The sequence below is a fragment of the Chiloscyllium punctatum genome, chromosome 3, assembly GCF_047496795.1.
Source record: "Chiloscyllium punctatum isolate Juve2018m chromosome 3, sChiPun1.3, whole genome shotgun sequence".
Lineage (NCBI taxonomy): Eukaryota > Metazoa > Chordata > Chondrichthyes > Orectolobiformes > Hemiscylliidae > Chiloscyllium > Chiloscyllium punctatum.
Window position 1 is genome coordinate 48,992,652 of NC_092741.1, and position 25,120 is coordinate 49,017,771.

Consider the following 25,120-nt stretch of genomic DNA (forward strand, 5'->3'; position numbering starts at 1 on the left):
TGTTTTTAAATGAAGACTCCAAGGAAAAATACAAAGTGCATCAATACTACATCATATCAGCTTGAAAATCACTGAAAATTGGACAAAATAAATAAAAACAGATTGGCTAAGCAATACATTGATTAAAACTGACCATAATTTAAATGCTTAGGCATTAATTTAGCTACTAAAGGAAGATTGCACAAATACTCAAATCTTATGACGACAACTTATAAAGCTGCTGCAATGCAATAAAATATCCCAAGGTGGTTCAAACAAGTTTATAAAGCAAAATTACTCACTCAGCCACATAAGATGATATTAACAGAGGAGGCAAAATATTTAATCAAAGGGACAGGTTTTAAAGTGCATCCTAAAGGAAGACAGAGGGGAGAGAGAAATAATTTAATATGGGAGATTTAATTAGGAAATTTACAGACCACCAAAGATTGGCCAGGTAATTGGAAATGAAGAGGATGGTCATGAATTGCAAAAAGGTAGTTTGATTAACTGCGCAGAAAAGTGGCAAATAGAGTTCTATCCAAAAAGGTGCATTTGGGGTGACAATCCACACAATGAGATACACATTAAACTGGAGGGCATTGAGAGAAGGTAAAGGAACTAAGAGGCCTTAGAATTCATGGCCACAGGTCCCTGAAAGTAAAAGTTCCATCCAGCTCAGTGAGCAAACCTACATCCAGTAAAAGGGCATAGTAACATAGAGAATAGGAGCAGGAGGACACCATTCAGCCCTTTGAGCCTGCTCCGCCATTCACTATGATCACGGCTGATCATCCAACTCAGTGCCCTGTTCCTGCTTTCTCCCTATATCCTTTTATCCCTTTAGCCCTATAGAAGCTACACTTAACACCTTCTAGAAAACCATTCAATGGTTTGGTCTCAACCACTTTCTATGGCAGATAATTCAACAAGTTCAACACCATCCAGGTGAAGAAATCTCTCCTAATCTCAATTCTAAATTGCATACCTGCACCACCACACTGTGACCCTTGCTTCTGGATTCTCTAGTCTAGTCCTATGAGACTTTTATAAGTTTACAAAAGATCCCCATCCCCACCCCCGCCCCTTATTCTTCTGGACACTAGTGAATTTAGTCCTAACGGCTCTTGTATCTCTTCATTCCAGAGTTCTACCATCCCAGTTATCAGTCTAATAAACCTTTGTTACACTGCCTCCATAAAAGAACTGTCATCTGTCCTCCGCTAAGGAGACCAAAACTTCACATAATACTCCAGGTGCAAGACCCTTTACAACTGCAGCAAGACATCCCTGCTCCTATACTTGAATCCTCTTGCCGTGAAGGCAATCGTATCATTTGTCTTCTTTATTGCCTGCTGAACCTACACCTTCAGCAACCAGTGTCCAATTCACCCAAGTCTACTTGCACCCCACCCTTTCCAAATCTGCCCTAATTCCAATAATATCCTGCCTTCCTGTTTTGATACCAAAATGGATATCTCACATTTATCCCCATTATACTTCCTCCACCATTGTGATGATGATGATCCTTTAACAAAGTTATGCTGTCCTTGGCTTTTCTTTCAGAGAGGTCGTAAAAGCAGCTACATCATGGCACAGTGGGTATAGTGGTTAGCACTTCTACCTCACACCTCCAGGAACCTTGGTTTGATACCCACCACAGGTGACTATCTATGTGGAGTTTGCAAATTCATGCCGTGTCTGTGTGGGTTTCCTCCCACAGGCCAAAGATGTGCAGATGAGGTGGATTGGCTATGCTAGATTGCCCGTAGTGTCCAGGGATGTACAGATTAGGTTGGTTAGCCATGGGGATTACAGGGGTGGGATGTGGGTCTGGATGGGGTGTTCTTCAAAGGGTCTGTATCGGCTGCTTCCACAGTATAAGGATTCTGTGGATCATTAATATATATTATGAATAGTTAGAGTCCGAACACCAATCCCTGCAGTATCCCACTAATCACTCAGAAAAAGATCCATTTTTTCTTGTTCTTGGTTTCCTATCTGCAAACCAGTTCTCTATCTATGTCAGTGCATTACCCACAACCCACTTTAATTTTACATGCTAATCTCGAATGTGGTACCTGCTGAAAGTCCAAGTAAACTACATCCACCAGCTCCTCCATATCAACTCGATTAGTTACATTCTTGAAAAATTCCAGTAGATTTATCAAGCATGATTTCCCTTTCAAGTTGAGTCTTTCCAATCATGTCACTATCTTGCAAGTGCTCTGTTATTAAAATCTTTTATAATAGACTCTAGTATTGGCTGACCAGTAGATAAGATGTTAAAGAATGCCGAAGGGATACTTGCCTTCATTAGGTGAGGTTTTGAAATCAAAAGCAGGGATGTAATGCCGGAATTATATAAGACACTGGTTAGGTCATTGCTGGAGTTGTGTACAGTTCAAGTCATCACAAAACATGAAAAGCACATTTGCTCTGGAGAGAACACAGGAGGATATTAATGACAATGTTACCTGGGCTTGAAAATTGCAGGAATGAGAAATGCATTGTATAGGCTACGGTTATTTTCCTTAGAATAGAGTCGGTTGATGGATAACTTAATAGAGGTGCAGCAAACAAAGACAGACTTGGAAGGAGTGGAGAGGGAAGACCTGTTTCCCCTAGCAAGGAGGGGACACAAGTTTAAAGTGACCAGTAGAAGGATTAGAAAGAACACAAGGAAAAATGTTTTCATCCAGAGGGTGACAGTGTCAGGACCTAACTACCCACGGTGAAGACAATGTTTTATTGAGGAGGTAGGAAAGTTTATGGAGAGAATGGCAGAGTTGCAGGGGCCTGAGTGGTGGTGCAGAAACACACAATCCAATTAAAAAGAACCTGGATCTGCAACTAATGCACTGTAACCTGCAAGATGACAGGCTAGGAACTGATAAATGGGATTAGAATGGGTTGGGGGGGGGGGGGTTAGTTTATTCAGCTGGCACAGGAATGGTAGGTTGAATGTCTGTTTTCTTTACAGGAACATTTCTGCGATTCTATGGTAATTCAACATCTGGGCCAAACTAAATTACCCATAGTGCTCAGAGATGTGTTAGCCATGGGAAATGCAGGGTTACAAGGATTGATTAAGGGGCTGGGGCTAGGTGGGAAGTTCTTTGGAGGGTAGATGTGAACTCAATGGGCTAAATGGCCTCTTCCTACACAGTAGGAATCCTAAGGATTTGAGGAAGGTAAATAGGTTCCAATGGTGAATTGATTCAAATCAGGAATGCAGGTGAGGCCACTATTATCTCAGTGCAGGTACTTTTTAGTCACTGGTGGGATAAGAAGGTCGGGCCCTTGGAAGGATTTGAACAAAAAGGGAATGTGAATCTGAAAAATATGACATGTGTTTTGATATCACATTGTGTTTTAATCTGATGAACTGTTACGCAGAATATGCACATTTGATCATATGTCAAACCTCGGTCAGGGTATGAAATTATTTTTAGTTCTGGAAAAAATGAGTAAGAATATAAAACATTAGGATGAGTTTTGATCTCGATGGAATGAGTATGCAAGGGGTGAACAGAGAAAAAGTTGAAGAAATAGGATGAATTGAAAATTAACTGGACAAACTGGGAGATTTCAGAGAACTGTTGAATGCAAAGCCAAGAACACAATTCGATAAGATCAAAAAACACACATTTAATGTCTTCAAATATCAAGTGAATGCAGGAATTATTGAATATAGTTAGCCAAAACTAGGTCAAAGAATTTGTTTTGTGGAGGATGCGTCGGAGTTTACAGAGTTCATATCAGGGATACACAGCCTGGGAGGCTGAGGGCTTTCAATGATGTAATGTAAAGGAATTGCCCTCATCCAGTCTTTCTGCACTAACTAATGGTCTCTGCTAAAGAAGGTAGAGCTGTTGGTATCTACTGGTATCAAAAGTTAGAAGAGATTAAATTGTGGTTAGAAATGACAGTTGTGGGGGTGGGGAGGGGTCTTTTGGTCACTCTGAGCCTTTGAAGAATCAAAAGGGAAAATATGTTATAATTTTGTGAGTGGGCACACAGAGGAGATAGAGATTTAGTAACTCAACCTGGGTTTCTTTGGCTTCCCAATCCCTGCTGATGGCTGTTCCCATCTCACTGGACAGTATCCAGTTTGTAGTAGTTTCTATTGCTGATTGCATCCTTTGTTTGCTCTCCATCATGCTGTGTATACTCTATAAACCAATAACACAGATCTCCTCAGGCAGTGCCACCTGTAGTTCTGGGTTACATTATAGAGTGGTTTAAATGAGAGACGGACTCTGAAGCAGCACGAAAACATTTATTTCTTTTAACACTACTTTCCACACCTGTGTACGCAACAGCACAAGATGATCATCACCATATTACAGTCCCATTCTACACTGATCTTAACATAACTGTAGCTATAATCACTCACAGAGGCTCTCAATGTGACCTTGACGCTAAGTCTTTCATGGTGGCTGGCAGCCCATTGACTTGTGACGTGGCATGAGTAGTGTTCATAATAGACTAGAAGTCAGAGACATTTCTTGTTCCCAGTTGAATTAGAATATAAACAAGGTGGCATAATCTCTCTTTTGTTTCTGCCCCCCACCATCTGCCTGGGGGTAGGGGGTGGGGCAGGGGAGGAAGTGGGTCTCTAATCAGCTTACCCCCTATTAAGAAACCAGTACACTGACTAACTTCTTTCATTTTCAGTGAGACGACTGGAGTTCAGCAGCTACTGTGTTTCAGACCAGCTGCATGAGTGCCGGCATGAACCATGAAACGGAGACAGGAAGACTTTTAAAAGGTAAGTAAAATGGTTTTCTCAGTATTTTAACATGTTCAAATTCCAATTTTCCCTGCATTACACTTAGCCTTTGATAACTGAGCAGTTTAAAAAATTGTTTCAAATCTGTCTTCGTGTGATATCTTTCATTTTTAATTAGAATATTTAATGTGACTGATTTTGATATGTTTTTTTTTCTCATGTACTGGGAATATTAAAAGGAAGCACAGTTAAATAGTTCACTTGTATGCATTTGTTCCAGAAATAGTTTTGCTGAGTACAACTCCAATGACTTGAAATGCAGCACATCTCTAAGATATCGAAAGTAATGTTTGTATCTTTTAACATTGTCTAACCTTGTTGTAATCTTGTTCACTGGTAAAGGGACCAAGAGAGTAGCTTATAGATCTTCATGCCTGCTGACATTCAGACCTGTGCTTCCCCTTGGGTCCGAGGTAGGATGGGTGTTAATAAAAAGGTGGATTGACCTGCTCAGTGAACCAGCTTTCTGGATAATAAAAGTTCAATTAAGGTCATGAAGGATATTTGGAGAAAGACAAGTAGGGTCAGATTGCTCCACAGGAGACAGACTTTTAATTTGCTACTCTACTATTAACCCACCTGTATTCCCATCATTTTCTTTCGCTCAGTCGAGCTGGTCAGCAGACCCATCTCCAGGCCAATTAATTCTCCCCAACTGTCCAGCTATTTACTGCAATTTGTAATGACTTCCCCACCTTTGATTTCAATTGAGTCATTTGTTTTGCTCGTAAACCTGTTGCCTTTTTGATACCTTCATATGTGCTTCAAGCATTCCCTGTGGATTTAATGATTTCTTGGACTTTTCCCAGTTCTGAACATATTCAGTGCCTTTCCTACCCAGATACCTTTTGTAATTAACAAGAGCAGGTTCCATTTTCATGATGTAAGCCTCATGCCAGTCAATGTTATCGCACTCCTGCTTTCCACAGATTGAGAATGTGTGTAAACTGTATCTTGAAGCATGTTTCACTTTGCTTCTGCACTTTGTGTGGGATTGTAAGAGAATTCTTGTTTAATCAAGTCAAGTGCTGATGCTGTTTCAATGACACTTTCTACTCCGAATGAAAAAGCTTCAAGGATTGAACCCTAACCCTAGTGCTCTGTGTCATGCAGTGGGAGATGCTTGTGAATTGTTGCTATTCAGTGTCATGTCTGATGACAATCCGATCCATCTGGTGTGAATGCCCTAATCTCAGATATTTCCAACATGACCTTTTCTGAAAGAAAGTGCTAGTACCATAGAACTTAGTCAGCAGCAAATAGTCAGCATCAGTTTCACTTTGCTTTCCCATGCCGTGAGGGCTGTAACAGGATTTCCATGTCTCATGATCTGCACTCACTCTTGCATCGAAATCCACCAGTGAGTAAAGATGTTCTGTTCCAGGGATTCCACTGATAGCAATGCCAATCTCCTTGTGGCATTGCTGTCTTTCTTCGTAATGGGGGACAGAATTGGAACATTAGTACTCTGAAGCTATTGAGTCCCGGAGAGAATATTCTCTGAACCCTCTTTGGGATGGTGAAGAGGGTTCTAGCATTGAGAGTAGAGCTATCTTTACATCAAAACATGAACTTTGCTAATGAATTTCTACTGAATCCTTCCCCTGTTAGGTAATGTACAATATTTTTCTTTCTGTAATCCACTTTTGACCAGCCTGGTCTCCTGCAGGAAGGTTCTGTAAACACTCAACTTATCCTGTTCCTTGTTGACTCCAGCTGCCTTGGGTGCATTAATGACCAGCTACAACTTGTCTGCAAATCCTGACCACAAGATCTTGATGTTTCGGCTTGCCAGTAAAGAGATTATTGTTGGTTTGCCTGGTGTGAAATTTATCAAGCAGAAACACTTACCTCCAAGCACTGACCTAAGCAGATGGATTGTCAGGGGTCAGCATCTTACCAATTGGGGGCTGCCTAACTTTTGTGGGTGATGGCTGACCCATGCAAAGTCAATGGTCCCTCCAACAACTGTATGGAGCTGACAGTATCAATTCCCAAAACTTAATTCCCACTTAAAACCCAGAACTGTTGTCTCCCATTATGCACTAAAGCTGGAGTATCCTCATCAGGACTCAAGCCTGGACATTAGTTATGAGACTCTAGGCTACCTATTCAGGCTACCCCCAACCCGCTAAGCATCCCTGGTTGATTCTAAAGTAATATAACAGAGAACATTATAGCACAGTACAGGCCCTTTGGCCCTCGATGTTGTGCCGACCTGTGAAACCAATCAGAAGCCCATCTTACCTACAGCATTCCATTATCAACCATATGTTTATCCAATGATCATTCAAATACCCTTAAACTTGGTGAGTGTACTGTTGTTGCAGGCAGGGCATTCCACACCCTTACCACCCTCTGAGTAAAGAGCCTACCTTTGACATCTGTGCCATATCTATCACCCCTCAAATTAAAGCTATGTCCCCTCGTGCTAGCCATCACCATTTGAAGAAAAAGGTTGTCACTGTCCACCTTATCTAATCCTCTCATCATCTTGTAATGCAGAGCTCTTTGTTTAGCTCTGGTTTGGCTTCAGGTCTTGCTTGGTAGATAATTTCAACCTGTCTTTGGGCTCCAATCCAGATTTCTTTTGTCAGGTTTTACTCCCTTAGCCTTCAAACATTCTCAAGGTATTCACAAGATGGTGGAGCTATTTTTCTGGTGGGCCTGCACTCTCTAGGCTTTCTGCAAGTTTCTCTGAAGCTTTAGACTAATGCCACCTTTTTTTTTCCAGATTCCATGTTTCCATAGTAAAGCACAAGTAAAGACATGGTGATTGATGGCTGAGGACGAGATTCACACCCTCAGCTCTCCATTTCATATTACTGTGAGCCAATGGTGCAGACTGCAAATGAGCAGACAAAAAACAGAAAGCAGACTAACCTATTCAATCATCACAAGCAACCCCTCACACTGACCTCTTGGTCATACTCTGAAACAGCTCTCAGAAACAGCAATTTAGCAATTTAGCCAGACAAACTGTTTTCATGATGATGATTGAGCAATAAATATTGCTCCAGACACAGAGGAAAACTCTATTTCTCTTCTTTGGAAATGTGTTGATCTTTTATTTACACTGCAGAGAACAATTGAGGACTTGGTCCAATTTCCAATGCAAAAAGCAACAACACTGTGATACCACCCTTTTGATTTTTGCTTTCAAATTCTGGAGTGATACTAGCTGAGCGACAGACAAATTGAGCAACCTCTTAACAAGCCAATAGTTGTCATTGAAAGTCTAGCCCCCTTAAGTCTACATTATACTGATGCATGCATTGACTCAGGTACCTTTCACCACAGTGCTGGTAGGATCAGTTTATTGCCAGATTGATAACAAAATAAAGCTTGCCTGACACTAGCACCTAACATAGCAGTAGCTTATTGGAAAACTGTGGGTGCACTGCCTCAACAAAAGCAGGCAATGTTTTGATGATTTTCCAATCTGCTGCCCACCACATCTGAGGATTTGCCAAGCACTTGGGGTATCTAACAACTTCACTCATTTCATTTCTTGGATCAGTTGACACCACCTTGCAACATCACTGCTCAAGTTCTTTTCTGTCTTTCATTATTGTAATCTATTCTTTTCTTGAATGATATCAGCAATTTCTTCCACTCATCATTCAAACCCATCCTCTGTTATGCTGATAATTCCACTTTACATTCATCAGCCTTTTTCAGATTGCATGCCCTTCATGCCCATTGCCTCCAGTCCTTTCAGAGAACAATGACTGAATCACTATCTTGTTCTCCTCTGTGCCCTTCAATGCCACAATGAAAGTTTACCTTCTTTGAATTCTTCAGAGACATAGAGACTAAATCCCTCATTGCTTGTAGGCAGCAGCTCACAGAGAATTACTCTTTGTTCTCCTATCGAATTTTGAGGGGCATTTTTCATGTGACTGAAAGGACTTTCATTCAGCTCCTGCCTAAAAGCAGCCTTCTGCATTTTCTTCTGTCCATTTAGATGGCACTTCTTAATCTATTCCGTATATACTACTCCTCAGCCTAGTGGGGAAAAAAAATACACCAGCAATTACGTTTGCAAGAGAACCTGCTTAAATGTCAGCACCACCATTCTTTTCAATTGTATGTACGTTTCCCTGAGCCACACGAATGAACAATGTAACTCAAATGCCACTATGTTTTGTTATTCAGAGTATGTTCTAAATATGCTCTGAATTGAAAACTCACTACAATGCTCTCTGGTTGAAAAATCAAACTAGTATTCAGGGAAGTCAACTATTATCCAGTCTAACTCCAGTTCTGTGCTAATATCCTAAGGTCAACAAGTAATTGGCAAGTCTTGTCCTCATCCTTTTCCTTAACAGGAACAGACAGGGTAGATAAAGATAAAATATTTCTACTGGTTGGAGGTTCTAGAACTAGGGGGTATAGTCTGAGAATTAATGCCAGATCATTCAGGAGAGATGTTTAGAAGCTCTTTGACACACAAGATGACATAGGTGTTTGGAATTCTCTTCCACAAATAGCAATGGATGCTAGATCAGTTGTTAAGTTTAAATCTAAGATCGATAATTTTTTGTTAACCAATCTATTAAGCGATATGGGCCAAAGGCAGGTCTATGGAGTTAGGCTACAGATCAGCCACGACCTCATTGAATTGTATAATGAGCCCAAAGGGCTGAATGGCCTCCTCTTGTCCGCACGTTCCTATATTCCCACCAAATTAAAGCCAGTCGTTGTGTGGGGACCTGCACCAGAGTAGTCAGGGCAAAGTCTAAGCTTGTGGTTAGAGAAAGCAAGACTAACAAAGCCGTCAGGATAGACACTGAGAAAATAGTTGAAAATAATTGAGGACAAAAGTCGAAGAGGCTTTGAAGTAAATAAGAGCACAGGGTTTTTTTAGTTTAGTCATGGGATGAGGGCATCACTGGCTCAGCCAGCATTTATTGCACTGATCCCTAATTGCCCAGAGGGAAATTGAGAATCAACTACATAGTTGTGTGACTGGAGTCACATATAGTGCAGACACAGTAAGGATGGCAGATTTCCCCTCCTTAAGGGACGTTAGTGAACCACATGGGTATTTATGACAGTGATTACATAGTTACCATTAAGTTGGCTTTTGTCAAAAAAATTCTGTTTCAACATCTGTCATAGTGGGGTTTGACTCCAGAATATTTGTCTGGGGTTCCAATTTACCATGTCAGTGTAATTATCACTATACCTCTCAGCTATGGGAAGAAAATTGAATATTCAAGTTTAGCAACATCAGGATTTAAAATAACTCTAAAAAGTTAGAGTACTCTGCAAGCCATTTCTGAAGAGTTAAATAAATTAATAATTGTCAATGGAAATAACATGGCAGAGTTGGAAATGAGTATTGTACAGGTTTGGGAGTTTAATATTCCTTTTCTGTTATTTTATACTAATATAATGATACAAGTCTTCCAATCAGCCTCAGAACACTTTTTTTCCAATGCTGACCAAACACAGAAAGAAATTTTACTTTTGTTCCTGTAATTTGCACAGCCAAACTTCCAATCCCAGTCAGTGGAGAGTCCTTGTTGAGAGCAGAATCCATTTAGAAATCACTCTTTTTGCAGAAGCTGCAGTGTTCTGGTTAGTAACCATGCAAACATCACTGATCTTTTCACTAGTGTTAGTGTAAGCATATAGTTGAAAGTACAGGTATAAAAATGATTAGGGTGACTAAGAAATGTGGGAAAGTGGGTAAGGTGAGTGGCTAAGGTCGGATGGTGGTTGGAGGGTGAGATAACAGCAAGATGGTAGGTAGGGAGCGTGGTGGGTGAGCTGAGATTTGGGTCAGATTGGAAGGACTTCCCAATCAGAAGTCTCGGTCTCAGGGGAGGTTGAGGGAGCAACCAGGTGGTGGGCTCTAGTCTGATTGGGTTGTGGGAGAGTCAAAGGCTGTTCAATTGTACCATTGCATGGCATTACACTCAGATTTTTCTCACCATTGTACAATCTATGGACAGCCTGAAAAATCCAACTGTAATTCAGAGTCAAAGGATAGAGTCTTACCTGGGCCTCATAGAATCATAGCGATATACAGCACAGAAACAGAGCCTTCGGTCCAACTCATCCACGTTGACCAGATACCAAAATTAATTTTGTCCCATTTGCTAGCATTTGGCCCATGTCCGTCTAAACCCTCTTATTCATATACCCATCCAGATGCCTTTTAAATATTGTAATCAAACCAGTCTCCACCACTTCCTCTGGCAGCTCATTCTATACACTCACCGCCCTCTCTGTGAAAAAGTTGCCCCTTGGGTCCCTTTTAAATCTATCACCACTCACCTTAAACCTATGCCTTCTAGGTTTGGACTCCCCCACCTCAGGGAAAATACCTTGGATATTCACCTTATCTAAGCCCCTCATGATTTTATAAACCTCTATAAGGTCACCTCTCAGCCTTTAATGCTCCAGGAAAAACAGCTTCTCCTTATAGCTCAAACCTTCCAACTGTGGTAACATTGTAGTAAACTTTTACAGAACCATTTCTAATTTCACAACATCCTTCCTATAGCAGGGAGATCAGAATTGCATGCTATATTCCAAAAGTGGCCTAACCAATGTCCTGTATAGCCGCAACATGACCTCTCATCTCCTACACTCAATGCACTGACCAATAAAGGCAAGCATGCCAAACACCTTCTTCACTATCCTATCTACCTGGGACTCCACGTTCAAGAAACTATAAACCTACATCTCAAGGTCTTAGTGTATTAAGTGTATGAGTCCTGCTCTGATTTGCCTTTCCAAATGCAGCACCTCACATTTATCCAAATTAAACTCCATCTGCCACTCCTCGGCCCATTAGTCCATCTGATCCCATTTTACTCTGTGATAACCTTGTTCGGTGTTCTCTATACTGCCAACTTTGGTGTCATCTGCAAACTTACTAGCCATGCCTCCTATATTCACATTGAAACTTTAAAAATAAGTGATGAAAAACATTGGATCCAGCACTGATCCTTTGGCACAGATGTAAGGTGAAAGAGGAAAGATTTAAAAAGGTCCTAAGGGCAAATGTTTCACGCTGAGGGTGATGTGTGTTTGGAATGAGCTGTTAGGGGAAGTGGTGGATGCTGGTAAAATTACAACATTTAAAAGGCATCTGGATGTGTATAGGAAGAACTTAGAGGGATATGGGCCAAATCAGCCTAGATTGATTTAGGATATCTGTTTGATATGGGCAAATTGGACTAAAAGGTCTGTTTCCATGTTGTACATTTCTATGACGCTATTACTCTATAATGACATTTAGCACATTATATGTGACACTGCTGATTTGTGAATGATCTCATTAACTGCTCTTCCTAACTCATTATTAGGTAGCTTCCTTCCAATTCCACAGAGCAAACTTGACACAGAATTCTCAATGTGAGAATTCTCAAAACCAGGATGGGTACCTGGTGACTTCAGCTCATCACTTGTTTGAAAGAAGCTCAATGTTAGACACGAGGCACTAGTATCTCAGGGCACACTCCAACCTTCTCCAAACCCTCCTCACCATTTCTCCAGCTGGCTGTGACTACACTAGCTCAGCTGGCAACTTCTCGCCAGGCAGGCTCTGGTGTCTTGACCTCCTTTTTTGGTTTGGAGTCAGAGGACTCCTGTACCATCATCACCTCATCCAGCAGGACTTCCAGGTCCCTATTCATTGAGCAAGTCATCAATGGTTACTTGTCTGCCATGTCCAGGGCAAATGTCTGGAACTGTGCAAGGCAGCAATCGATTGATCGCGCTTTGACCAGATGCACAATATCTTTTAATGATCAGACCAGTGCTAAGGATGCCAGTCCATTCTGGATGTCCTACCAGTGGTGAGTTGTATCGGGGGAGAATGGGTGAGAATCAGATGGGAGGGGGCCCATGAGGGCATTCAGGAGAGTGGATAATTATGAGGTAAGGTGAGCATGATACAGTGAGAAAACTCACTGCACCTCATGGAGAGAAACCCTCCACTGAGTCTGACACTTAGTCCAAAAAATAGTAAAATTCTGCCCACAGTTTGTTTTGGAGAATCCCACAAATAGTCCTTCAGAGTTCAAACTTCACAGGTAATTCCCACAGAGTCAATGCATCAGGATCTTTGCAGGTCTCCATGGGTATTCTGGGTGGTATTGTTAATCTCTGATGTTCCAGAGGCCAGAATGGATCAGTCAGATAAAGAAAGAGAGATGATTATGGTCAATAGTATTTAAATTCTGACATAATACTGAAGGTGTGGGGAAGGTTTAGCAGAAGGAGAGTAAATGGTACTATCTTTGGTGTGCATTGCAGACCATACCATAGGCATTAAGGTAGGGGTAATAGATGCTGACATCCTCCAAATGAATGATAAGAACAACCATGAAAATAAGAAAATTCATGAAACTTTTGGACTGTTCTACAGTAAGTGGATATTGTGAGTAATTATACAAGTGTTGTGATCAGCTGAAAGTAGGTTGATGACTTTTCTTTTTGCCCTCTCTTTGTTTGATCAAAACAGCTTAACTTGTTTTTACATGAACATGAGAAATGAGTCATTTCAGAAGTGATTTAATTGTTGACACACTTTGATCAAAAAGTACAAAAAGGAGAGGTTTATTGAGGTTAACAAAGGAAAAGGTTACCTTCATTACACTTAAACTCCATAAAGTAAAATAATAGAGCACACATTAGCCTTCAAATAGACACACACACTTGCCCACACATACAGACTGCATAATATGGAGGAATAGATTTGTAATTTGGTGACTCAGCTGGCTTCAGGCTAACTTCAATCGTTACGGTGCTCTTGAGTTAACAAAGTAGGTGACTGAATGGATTGATCCTCAGGAAATAGATTGCATTCTTTTAAGAAACTTTTGTCTTCAGCAGGGATAATCACAGCCAGGAAACATAGCTTGAAGCTTATCAGGTGAGCTGGATCGAGAGGGAAGAAGAAGAGACCCTACTTTGGTTTTCGATCTACACATTTCTCCTCAGTTCTGCTCTGCTCAGAAAACACAGTCATAGAGGTGTTCAGCACAGAAACAGGTCCTTTGGCTCATTGTGTCTGTGCCTGTCAAAAACAACCACCCAACTTGTATAATCTCGTTTGAATGCACTTGGTCTATGATATTGTAAGTCCAAGTGTGTATAGTATTGAAATGTTATGAGGGTTTTATCCCCAACAACCCTGACATGTAGTGAGCTCCAGTTTCCCAGAGGAGCAGAAACCTGCTTTAAAGTTAAAAATCACACAACACCAGATCATGGTCCAACAGGTTTAGACGGTCGTGAGACAGGTTAGTTTTACCCTACTGATGGTGTGTTGTTGAAATAGTAATCCTGCTCAGTACGAGAGGAATCACAGATTCAGACATTTGGTGTATGTGTTTGGCTGAGGAGTCAATGGTGTGAAGCTACCATCTGTGGGATTATGACTGAATGCCTCGAGGTCAGAATCCCACCTAAATGTAACAATACCCTAGCGCCGTGGATCACTGGTTGGCCTAGGATAACCGACTCCAGTCGGTGCGTATCGCCATTCGATTCTGGTCTGGAGTGCGGCCGTATGGGCGCTGCCTCTCTCCTTGACTTGCACCTCATGTTCATGGGGAACCTGGTGCTAAATCATTCGTAGACGACCTGATTCAGGCTCAGGGTTTCGTAAGTAGCAGAGCAGCTACCTCACTGCAATCTATTGAAAGTCATCCCTCGAGCCAACCTTTTGTAAAAAGAAAGAAACAGGAAAAGAAGAAGAAAAAAACAAAAGTGGGCGGCACGGTGGCACAGTGGTTAGCACTGCTGCCTCACAGTGCCAGAGACCCGGGTTCAATTCCTGCCTCAGGCGACTGACTGTGTGGAGTTTGCACATTCTTCCCGTGTCTGCGTGGGTTTCCTCCAGGTGCTCCAGTTTCCTCCCACAGTCCAAAAAAAATGTGCAGGTTAGGTGAATTGGCCACGCTAAATTGCCTGTAGTGTTAGGTGAAGGGGTAAATGTAGGGGAATGGATCTGGGTGCACTTCGGCGGGTCGGTGTGGACTTGTTGGGCCGAAGGGCCTGTTTCCACACTATAAGTAATCTAATCTAATTTGAACGCAATGAGCTTTCGGAGCACTGCTCCTTCATCAAGCGATTTTGGAGTATAAGATCGTAGGACACAGAATTTACAGCAAAAATTTACAGTGTGACATTACTGAAATTATGTCTTGAAAAAGATCTGGATTGTTTGTTAAGTCTCTTAAGTAACAATCCAGGTCTTTTTCAATATATAATTTCCCAAGTCATGAATTTTGACTCTCATGTCCAGTGGTGATGCCATCCTCAAAATTCCTGATGGGATTTACTATTGGAATATGACATTTTGTCCTGGGACCTAAGATGCTCGGTACTGTTCACTTCAAAGACCAGAGAGATCACCACCTGAATTTGACCCTGTGGTCTGGATTTTGCTCTCAACCAAGTTAAAATCATAGTTACAATTATGACTCAACTAGGACTAAATTACTTGGGGTAGCAATCATCAATCAAGTGTTAAATGCCCTTTAAAATATGAGTTGTTAACAGATATTGTTCTGATTGGAACAGCAATAAAAAATCTAAATGGTTTTCAGTTTTTTCTAAGGTATGAAAACAGCGATGGATCCATAAAGACATGTTAATACCATTTAGAGTGCAGCTGATTCAGAGTAGATATAGAGCTATGCAGAGGACAGGTTTGAAACAGTGACTGAATATTTATTTTCATCATTGACTGTTATTTTACCAAGAAGAAAAATAGACTGTACGGAAGGAATTCAGATGAGAGAGTAATGTGTTCAGCGCTTGTAGTTCAGGCAAGACTAATGAAAGGCAACAAGAAAGCAATCCTGGCTGACACAAAGTCCTTTTGATTTACAGAGAAAAAAATGATTGAAAACTGGATTTCATAACACACTTCTGATTGAAGGAGTTAAAATTAAGTACTAAAGGTCTTGTATCTTTGAATTTTAGTAACCTGTGAAACACTGACAGATATATCTACACAAAATTGGAGAGCTATGCAGGACTATCTAATACACCATAATAGTACCTGCTAATAGACTATTGTCTAAAGCAAGCACTTGAATCATAGAGAAAGTGCAGCACAAAATGAGCCATTCAGCCTATGCTAGCTATGCTAGCTCTCCATAGAGCAATCCAATCAATTCCATTCGCCTGTTCCATCCTCTAACTCTTTATTTCCTTTTATCTCCTTCAAGTGCCCATTCAAATTTACTTTTGAAATCATTAATCTCTTTATTTCTACCACCCTTGAAGGCACGACTTCCAGATCATTGTTAAAAATTGCACAGCACCACAAGTTAGAGTCCAACGGGTCCAACACCAGCACCTCCACGTCACAACTTCCAGATCATCATCACCTGCTGCAAAACAAAAGATCTTCGCATCTTCCCTGTGTACTTAACCGAAACAACTTAAATCCGTCCCCCTTATTGTAAAGGCCACTTTTATTGTTTGCACTGTGGATTAAAAAAGGTGGGAAAATATGCTGCTTTAAACCAAGGAAATTATGGAAAAAGATTTTTGCAGTTTTAAAGATGAGTCCATGGAACTCATTGTGAGTTTATCTACAGTATTGTCTTATTCAAGCACTGGGGGCATCAGGGAAGGGGAAGGGGTAGTGAAGCTAGACAATTGAGCTGTATGAGTGTGGCGGTGAGGTGGGGGAGGTGGGGGGTGGCGGGGTTGCGGGGGAGGGATGGTGAATGTGTTCTCACAATTTTGTCCATTGACAGTCTTTTGGTTGGTTTTTCAACCAAGATGATTTCAATCCGTCATGCCATGTAGGAGGCAAATGTTTAGGGAACCCTCTTCCAGCTGCCTCTAACACATATACAACCTTTCATAAATTGAATGACCAATTATGTGCACGATACTCAAGAAGTAGAGCAGCAGGGCACTATGCAATGAAATATAATCTCCTGATGCTTGTGTTTAATTCCCCTTAAATTATATCATTCTATGAGTTTTCCCAATTACTCACTGTACTAAGACTTTTGCAATTCAAGCTCCAATGCACCCAGATCACTCTGCATCTCAGTGCTCTGCAATCACTCATCATTTAGACAGAGTACTTTTAAATTCTTCCTTACCACTGGATTCAGCGAGGTAGTGAGACCTGCAAGGAAGCAACTGGCACAGAATTCAAAACAAAGTGGAAATAAAAAGAAGAGGAACACAACAGGTAAACTTTAGCTCATTGGCTGGTGAGAAATTATTGCTAAGGTTGGTCTACAAATTGGCATAAATTAGAGAAGTGTATATTTTTAAACAAGTAACCGTACATGGATGTGATTGAGAAAGTCAGTTCCAAAATAATAAGGTAATTAAAAAGTAAGGTAAGCAAAGCTAAGACTTGAAACAAAGTCCTGAGCTAAAAAGCAATGACTCTGCATTGCAGTGGAAGTACAGAAAGGGAAAAGTAGGAGAAAGTGAGGATTGCAGATGCTGGAAACCAGAGTTGAAAAATGTGATGCTGGAAAAACACAGCAGGCCAGGCAGCATCCAAGGAGCAGGAGAATTGATGTTTCGGGCATAAGCCCTTCTTCAGGAATGTTCCTGAAGAAGGGCTTATGCCCGAAACGTCGATTCTCCTGCTCCTCGGATGCTGCCTGGCCTGTGGAGTATAGTAAGGTCCCTGACATAATTAATATTCTTTAAAGGGAATGACTAACATATTAAAAACCTGTGGTATGCTCTTCCTGTGCTGAGAGAGAGAGAGAACATGGAGACAATGGAATAGGTAAAGGTCTGCCTCGGAGAATCAATAGGTTGGTGGGGTGGTAGGTGAGGACCAGTGGGGTTCTGTCCTGGTGCAGTTGGAGGGGTGGGGTTCAAGGGCGGAGGAGCGGGAAGTGGAGGAGATGCGGTGGAGGGCATCATCGACCACGTCTGGCGGGTAAATTGCGGTCTTTGAAGAAGGAGGCCATCTGGGTTGTATGGTTTTGGAACTGGTCCTTCTGAGAGCAGATGCAGCAGAGACGAAGGAATTGGGAATATGAGATGGCGTTTTTACAGGGGGCAGGGTGGGAAGAGGTGTAGTCTAGGTAGCTGTGGGAGTTCCAAAACCATACAACCCAGATGGCCTCCTTCTTCGCCCTTGAGCCCCACCCCTCCAACCGCCACCAGGACAGAACCCCACTGGTCCTCACCTACCACCCCACCAGCCTCCATATACAGCGTATCATCTGCCGTCATTTCCGCCACCTCCAAACGGACCCCACCACCATGGATATATTTCCCTCCTCTCCCCTATCAGCATTCCGAAAAGACCACTCCCTCCGTGACTCCCTCATCAGGTCCACACCCCAACCCAACCTCCACTCCCGGAACCTTCCCCTGCAACCGCAGGATATGCAAAACTTGCGCCCACACCCCCCCCCCCCCCTTACTTCCCTCCAAGGCCCCAAGGGATCCTTCCATATCCACCACAAATTCACCTGCACCTCCACACACATCATTTATTGCATCCGCTGCACTCGATGTGGCCTCCTCTATATTGGTGACACAGGCCGCCTACTTGCAGAACATTTCAGAGAACACCTCTGGGACACCCGGACCAACCAACCCAACCACCCCGTGGCTCAACACTTCAACTCCCCCTCCCACTCCACCAAGGACATGCAGGTCCTTGGACTCCTCCATCACCAAAACATAGCAACACGACAGTTGGAGGAAGAGCGCCTCATCTTTCGCCTAGGAACCCTCCAACCACAAGGAATGAACTCAGATTTCTCCAGTTTCCTCATTTCCCCTCCCCCCACCTTGTCAGTCAAATCCCTTGAACTCAGCACCGCCTTCCTAACCTGCAATCTTCTTCCTGACCTCTCCGTCCCCACCCCACTCCGGCCTATCACCCTCACCTTGACCTCCTTCCACCTATCGCATTTCCAACGCCCTTCCCCAAGTCCCTCCTCCCTACCTTTTATCTTAGCCTACTGGACACACTTTCCTCATTCCTGAAGAAGGGCTTATGCCCAAAACATCGATTCCCCTATTCCTTGGATGCTGCCTGACCTGCTGCGCTTTTCCAGCAGCACATTTTCAGCTCTGATCTCCAGCATATGCAGTCCTCACTTTCTCCTTGATGACTGATTGTGGCCATGCTCTTGGACTAAGTGTGGACCATGTCCACAATTAATGGTATCAGGACCTCCTGATCACCTTGACTGGATTGTGTACTGACCATCACCAGTTTACAACATGACAACTTGGTTCAACAAATATGCCAAGGTGTTTGTCATGCAGGCAGTTGACATATGTTGTAGGTATTAAACTAATACTTCAGTATGCTGTACATCAAGTTGCCCCTCATCCATGGACAGACCCTTACAGACAAAACAACTTGTCTGTTGGTCTGCATCCAGCTCTGCCTGTAGCAATAATGTGCACATTGGCATAACACGCAAGGCAAGCCGAGGATGGTACGAATACACAAGTACAAAGTGAACGAATGCTAAGAGAGCAAATGAGCAGCCCTAGGATCCATCCTGGTCCAATCTGTGAGCTGGATGCCCTTCCTTTGGCGCAAACTGACTCTGCTACAGCCTTTCAATGTGAGTTGCTGGTGCATCCTGCAGAGCAAGTCTGTGCTTCTTAGCAGCCACAGTTGGATCTGAGCGGTGCTATGATGTTTGTGAAGAGTTGGTATTTGGTAGATGCCATTTCCATGGGCGAGGGGTCTGTGCGGCTGTCTGGTAAAACATGAGATGCTGTTTGGTCTGAAGCCATACGAAGGTCGTTCAGAGCAGACAGGAGGCTGACATTGCCAGATACCCACTCCATTGCCCTCTGGCTATTTCTCCATGTCTACCTTGTTTGGAGACTTTAGTAAGGTGGAAAGCTGAATATGAATGAGGAAAGCTTTGATGTTAATCAGGCATTTAACAAGCTATCACTCCCACTATGTTGGCAATGTGCTGCTTAGCAAGAAACTTGCTTCATTGCTCGACATACACATAAAAGAAGACACGAGATCCTCCCAATATTGAAATAGACATCAGCAGATTTCTTGTCTAATTCTTCCACAAATCTCACCATTGCCCACATCACTCTGAGCCTTTTAAGAATCTGCCCATGGTGTGAGTCCTATTCTTACTGATGTCACTGTACGTTATACACACGGGGGGTTCATTAGATCAGTTGGTTGGATGGTTAGTTTGCAATGCAGAGTTAAACCAATAACATGGGTTCAATTCCTGCAGCAGCTGAGGTTACCATGAAGATTCAACCCTCTCAACCTTGAGGCACAGTGACCCTCAGATTAAACTACCCACCAGTCATCTCCCTCTAATGAAATGGCATCCCCATGGTCCACTGAGACAATGACTTCATATTTATTAACATTGCATTCCACCTGCCACTTTGACCACTCACTTAAAGTATCCATGTTCCTCTGCAAAGGAAACCTTGCATCCTTTAGAAAATATTTGGATGAGCATTTCAAATATCATAACATGCAAAGATATGGGACAAATGCACAACATTGGGATTAGTGCGCCTCTAGTGGTAGTAATGAGTGTATCGACTCATTGGACTGAAAGCCTTTTTCTGCGCATGCATCTATAATTCTATGACATACAGAAAGTGTATGCAAGTGAGGTCAGTACCATCTTTCCCATAATAACACTTGTCAAAATACCATGTATCTGTTTTAAAGGTCCAGCCCTTTGTCTCCTCCTTCCTTTGCTTACTGAGAGAAAGTTTGATGTTCTTAGGAGTTCCATTAGACTCCTCTTGTGAGCCTCATTTATCTGCTAAATATTTGTAGTCAGCTTCAATCTTATGGTAAGATGTTAAAGGTAAGAAATCTATCCAACATGTCAGGGTCAAGGAAGAGTGTTTTTTTTGTGTGTGAAGTTTAACCTCAGTTCTTGCTCTCATTGAATTGCATAAGAGATTTGAGAGGCCAAATGGCCTACTCTGTCCCAACTTACATTCTGATATAGAACAACATAGGCAACCTTTAAAGAAACATTTTTTTTGAGATCTAACTGAGTTGAATGTATCTAAGTTGAGCAACTATTGAATGTATCAATGTACTATTTGGGATAGTATTCCTGGAAATTTGCTTCTGGTCACCATTGGTATTATTGCTGCCCTCACCTGACTCCTCCTCCCTAACAACCTTACCACTTGTTAGACTACAACTTTAGGCTACAGCTCACACAGGATGGAAAATGATTGAATCACAGAAATATTGCAGCATAGAAGGAGGTCATTTGTCCCATTGTGCCTGGCCTGGCTCTTCAAACAAGTGCCCAGAGCTGAGCACTTGCTTTATCGCCATGCCCTTGCATACTATTTCCACCCAAATAAGCATGCAATGCTCTCTGGAATGTGATTAACCCTACTCAAAATGTTTTCCATGTTGGGCAATCCAGCTGTTTTGTTGCCTCCCTGTTCTCAAGGAATTTTGGTTGTCGATAGCACAACTTATTTTCTTGCTGTCCCTTTGTCTCAGGTATACAATAAACTGCATGTATTTCATGCCAATAAAAAACAAGGACTTTAACAGAATGATTAGTTACATTATTATTTCGTTTCAAAATAAATCTTGGGTCTTGTCTTGAAGTAATAAAAAAAACTCAAAGCAAAACATTATGGGAGATAAGCTCTCCTTGCTAGCTGTTACTGTGAAATGAAAGGTGCACTGCATCATACTGCCTGAGGAAATGCTTTCTGCAAAATGGAAGACATGACCCCTTTTACACTGTAGATTTGTGGGTTTGATATTATTGTAATTAAAGTGTCTCTCAGGATAGAAAAAAAATGTCTCTTTTCTCAACAGGGGGAAAGATCTGCTTGTCTTCAGTGCACTTGTTAGATCAGCAACCAGGGAGTGATTCACTTCTTTACCTCTGTCCCAATCCCTTAAATTTTACCTTTTTAAAGATTGGCAGTGGGAAGTATGAAGACTTTTGGGGGAATAAAAGCATATATTCTTCACAGATAGTGAAAGTTTAGAGCATTCCAGGAGGAATAGAAGATGGCTGTTTGATCAATCAACTGCAGCTGATGAATGGAACTTGAAAAATAGTGCAAAAGAACCAAGAGAACTGTGAAATACATCACCTTCCAAAGAAAACTTGTAATGAGCTTCACAATTGCCGTCATATCTCATACCTCACTCACGATCAGTGCAGTACTGCTGAGGATTATCTGAACCGTGTGCCAGCATGTTAGGGCAGGAAACTACACTGTGCAGGGTGAATCAGCCAAAGGGGAGAGTGCTGTACTACTTACAACACAGTGAAATGACAGGGGAATTTGACATTCAGCTGAAATTGTAACCTCTGCCAAAGCCCTGTCATCACAATCTCAAGCCTACTTCAGCTCGGGCAGTCGGTTTACAGATAGGCAGTTGGATTTTCATAAAATCCAATTTTCATAATTGGGACTTGCATTTAGTGAAGACTGGGCTCTGTTGGTAAATGGTTATTTCCATTTTGCATCGCAATATATAGGGATTGGTAGATGGGAAAAACTGAGGTCCATCAAATTCCATTTAAAGTCAGCAAACAGGAAAATCAGCCAGGATGTAAAACAGCTGACCGATTGGCGAACACTCATTTTCCATGAATACAAAAAGAAAATGGAGTAGATACTAGAAAGATATACAAACTTATGATCAAATGCTAATAGTTTTAAAATAGTGATGGAAAAGGATAGACAGGATCTAAAAGTTAAAGTTCTAAATTGGAGGAAGGTTAATTTTTGATGGTATTAAGCAAGGACTTTCAAACATTGACTGGGGGCAGATGTTCTCAGGGAAAGAGATGGCTGGAAAATGGAAAGCCTTCAGGAATGAGATAACAAGAGTCCAGAGACAGTATGTTCAGGCTAGGGTGAAAGGCAAGGCTGGTGGGAGGGGGGCATGCTGGGTGACTAGAGAAATTGGGGTTTTGGTTAAGAAAAAGAAGGAAGCATATGTCAGGTATAGACAGGAGAGATCAAATGAATCTTTAGGTTATAAAGACAGTAGGAGTATACTTAAGAGGGAAATCAGGAGGGCAAAAAGGGGACATGAGATAACTTTTGCAAATAGGGTTAAGGAGAATCCCAACGGATTTTATAAATATATTAAGGACAAAAGGGTAACCAGGGAGAGAACAGGACCCCTCAAAGATCAATAAGGCAGCCTATGTGTGGAACTGCAGGAGATGGGAGAGATACCAAATGAGTATTTTGCATCAGTGTTTACTGCGGAGAAGGACATGAAAGATATAGAATATGGGGAAATAGATGGTGACATCTTGATAAATGTCCATATTACAGAGAAGGAGATGCTGGATAAATCCTCAGGACCTGATCAGGTGTACACAAGAACTCTGTGGGAAGCGAGAGAAGTAATTGTTGGGCCCCTTGCTGAGATATTTGGATCATCGATAGTCACAGGAGAGGTGCTGCATGACTGGAGGTTGACTCATGTGGTGCCACTGTTTAATAAAAGTGGTAAGGAAAAGCCAGGGAACTATAGATCGGGTGACCCTGACATAGGAGATATAGCTAATAAGCTTGCAAAATCGATGGTGTAGTGGACAGCAAAGAAGGTTACCTCAGAGTACAATGGGACCTTGATCAGATGGGCCACTGGGCCGAGGAATGGCAGGTGGCATTTAATTTAGATACATGTGAGGTACTGCATTTTGGAAACACAAATCAGGATAGGACTTATGCACTTAATGGGAAGGTCCTGGAGAGTGTTGCTGAACAAAGACACCTTGGAGTGCAAGTTCCTTGAAAGTGGAGTCTCAGGTAGACAGTATAGTGAAAAATATGTTTAGTATGCTTTCCTTTATTAGTCAGTGCATTGAGTATAGGAGATGGGAGGTCATGTTGCGGCTGATGGGACATTGGTTTGGCCACTTTTGGAATATTTCATGCAATTGTGGTCTCCCTCCTTTCGGCAGGATGTTGTGAAACTTGAAAGAGTTCAGAAAAGATTTACAAGGATATTAGCATGGTTGGAGTGTTTGGGCAGTGGATGTTGAATACCTTATTGAAGTTTATAAACTCATGAGGGGCATGGATAGGGTAAATGGACAAAGTCTTTTCCTTGGTTTGGGGGAACCCTGAATTAGAAGCCATAGGTTTAGGTTGAGAGGGCAAAAATTTAAAAGGGACCTAAGCTGCAAATATTTCATGCATAGGGTGGTGCATATGTGGAATGAGCTGCCAGTGGAAGTGGTGGAGGCTGGAACAATTACATTTAAAAGACACCTGGATGGGTATATGAATAAGAAGAGTTTAGAGGGATAAGGGCCATGTGTTAGCAAATGGGACCAGATTAATTTCGGATATCTGTTTGGTATGACAAATTGGACTGTAGGGTCTGTTTCTGTGCTGTACATCTCTATGACTCTGTAAATGTAAGATGTGAAATGTAGACAGAGATCGCTGGACAACACTCATTGTCTGTGACAGTTAATGTTTCAAGTCAGATTGGGAAAAGGTTGGAGATGCAGTGCATTATCAGTAAATAGAGGCAATGAAACAAGGCAGAGTGGTGAAAGACCAAAAGAAAAGGCCTTCCACAGGGTGAAAGGCAGGAAAGATTAGGGAATTATGCCATAGGCAGCTGTACAGAGTACTGATACAATTAAAGAGATAAAAAGTGGGTCCACAGAAGGTGTAATTGGAAATAGTAGAATAACAAATGCTTACCATCTGAAAGATGGAAGCATAGGTTATGATCTGATATTTCTGAACTCAAATGCTGAACTTGGACAGATTCATTGATGGATGAGGCATTGTTCCATGAGTTTCCATTGAGCTCAACTGAAGTAGTGCTGGGGGGATGGACAGAGGTCAGTGTGGAAATAGGACAGAAAATGGAAAGGACAGGAAACTAGAAGTTCAGGCTCCTGCTCTGGCAGAATGAAAACATTTAAGAAATTGGTTACCCAAATTATCTAATGGAGAAGAGACCCGATTGTGTGCAGCAAAAAACAATGTACTGAGCATAAACAGATACAGGTAAAACCTGTTTCACTCCAACGGACTGCATAGAACCCTGCATGTACCACAAACACACCACTGACTTTATCTCCGCATCTCAACCTATTGTTGGGAAATCCAGATTCCACATCGTCCAAATTCAGACATCCCCCTCCTCACAATGAGACATGCGACATAGTGGTAACTCCAGCTTCAAGACCCAGCCAGGAGTTGTCTTTTTTGGAAAGAGTACCTATGTCGTTTGACGAGCTGATGATTAGCTGGGAAACATTGTACCCCATCCTCACAAGAGTCCCAATTCATTAATTACAGTTTGAAAATCCAACTGCCTATCTGTAAACTGAGTGCCCAAGCTGAAGTAGGCTTGAGATTGTGATGACA

General features: G+C 42.0%; 1 long non-coding RNA gene across 1 annotated transcript in view; it reads left to right on the forward strand.

Annotated features, from left to right (window-relative positions):
• The first annotated feature begins 4,666 nt into the window (after nucleotides 1-4,666).
• LOC140454611 (uncharacterized) overlaps nucleotides 4,667-25,120 on the forward strand; it is a 45,983-nt gene continuing 25,529 nt past the window's right edge. The window contains exon 1 of the long non-coding RNA XR_011952722.1: nucleotides 4,667-4,753. This is a non-coding gene — a long non-coding RNA (uncharacterized lncRNA). The remainder of the gene's footprint in view (nucleotides 4,754-25,120) is intronic.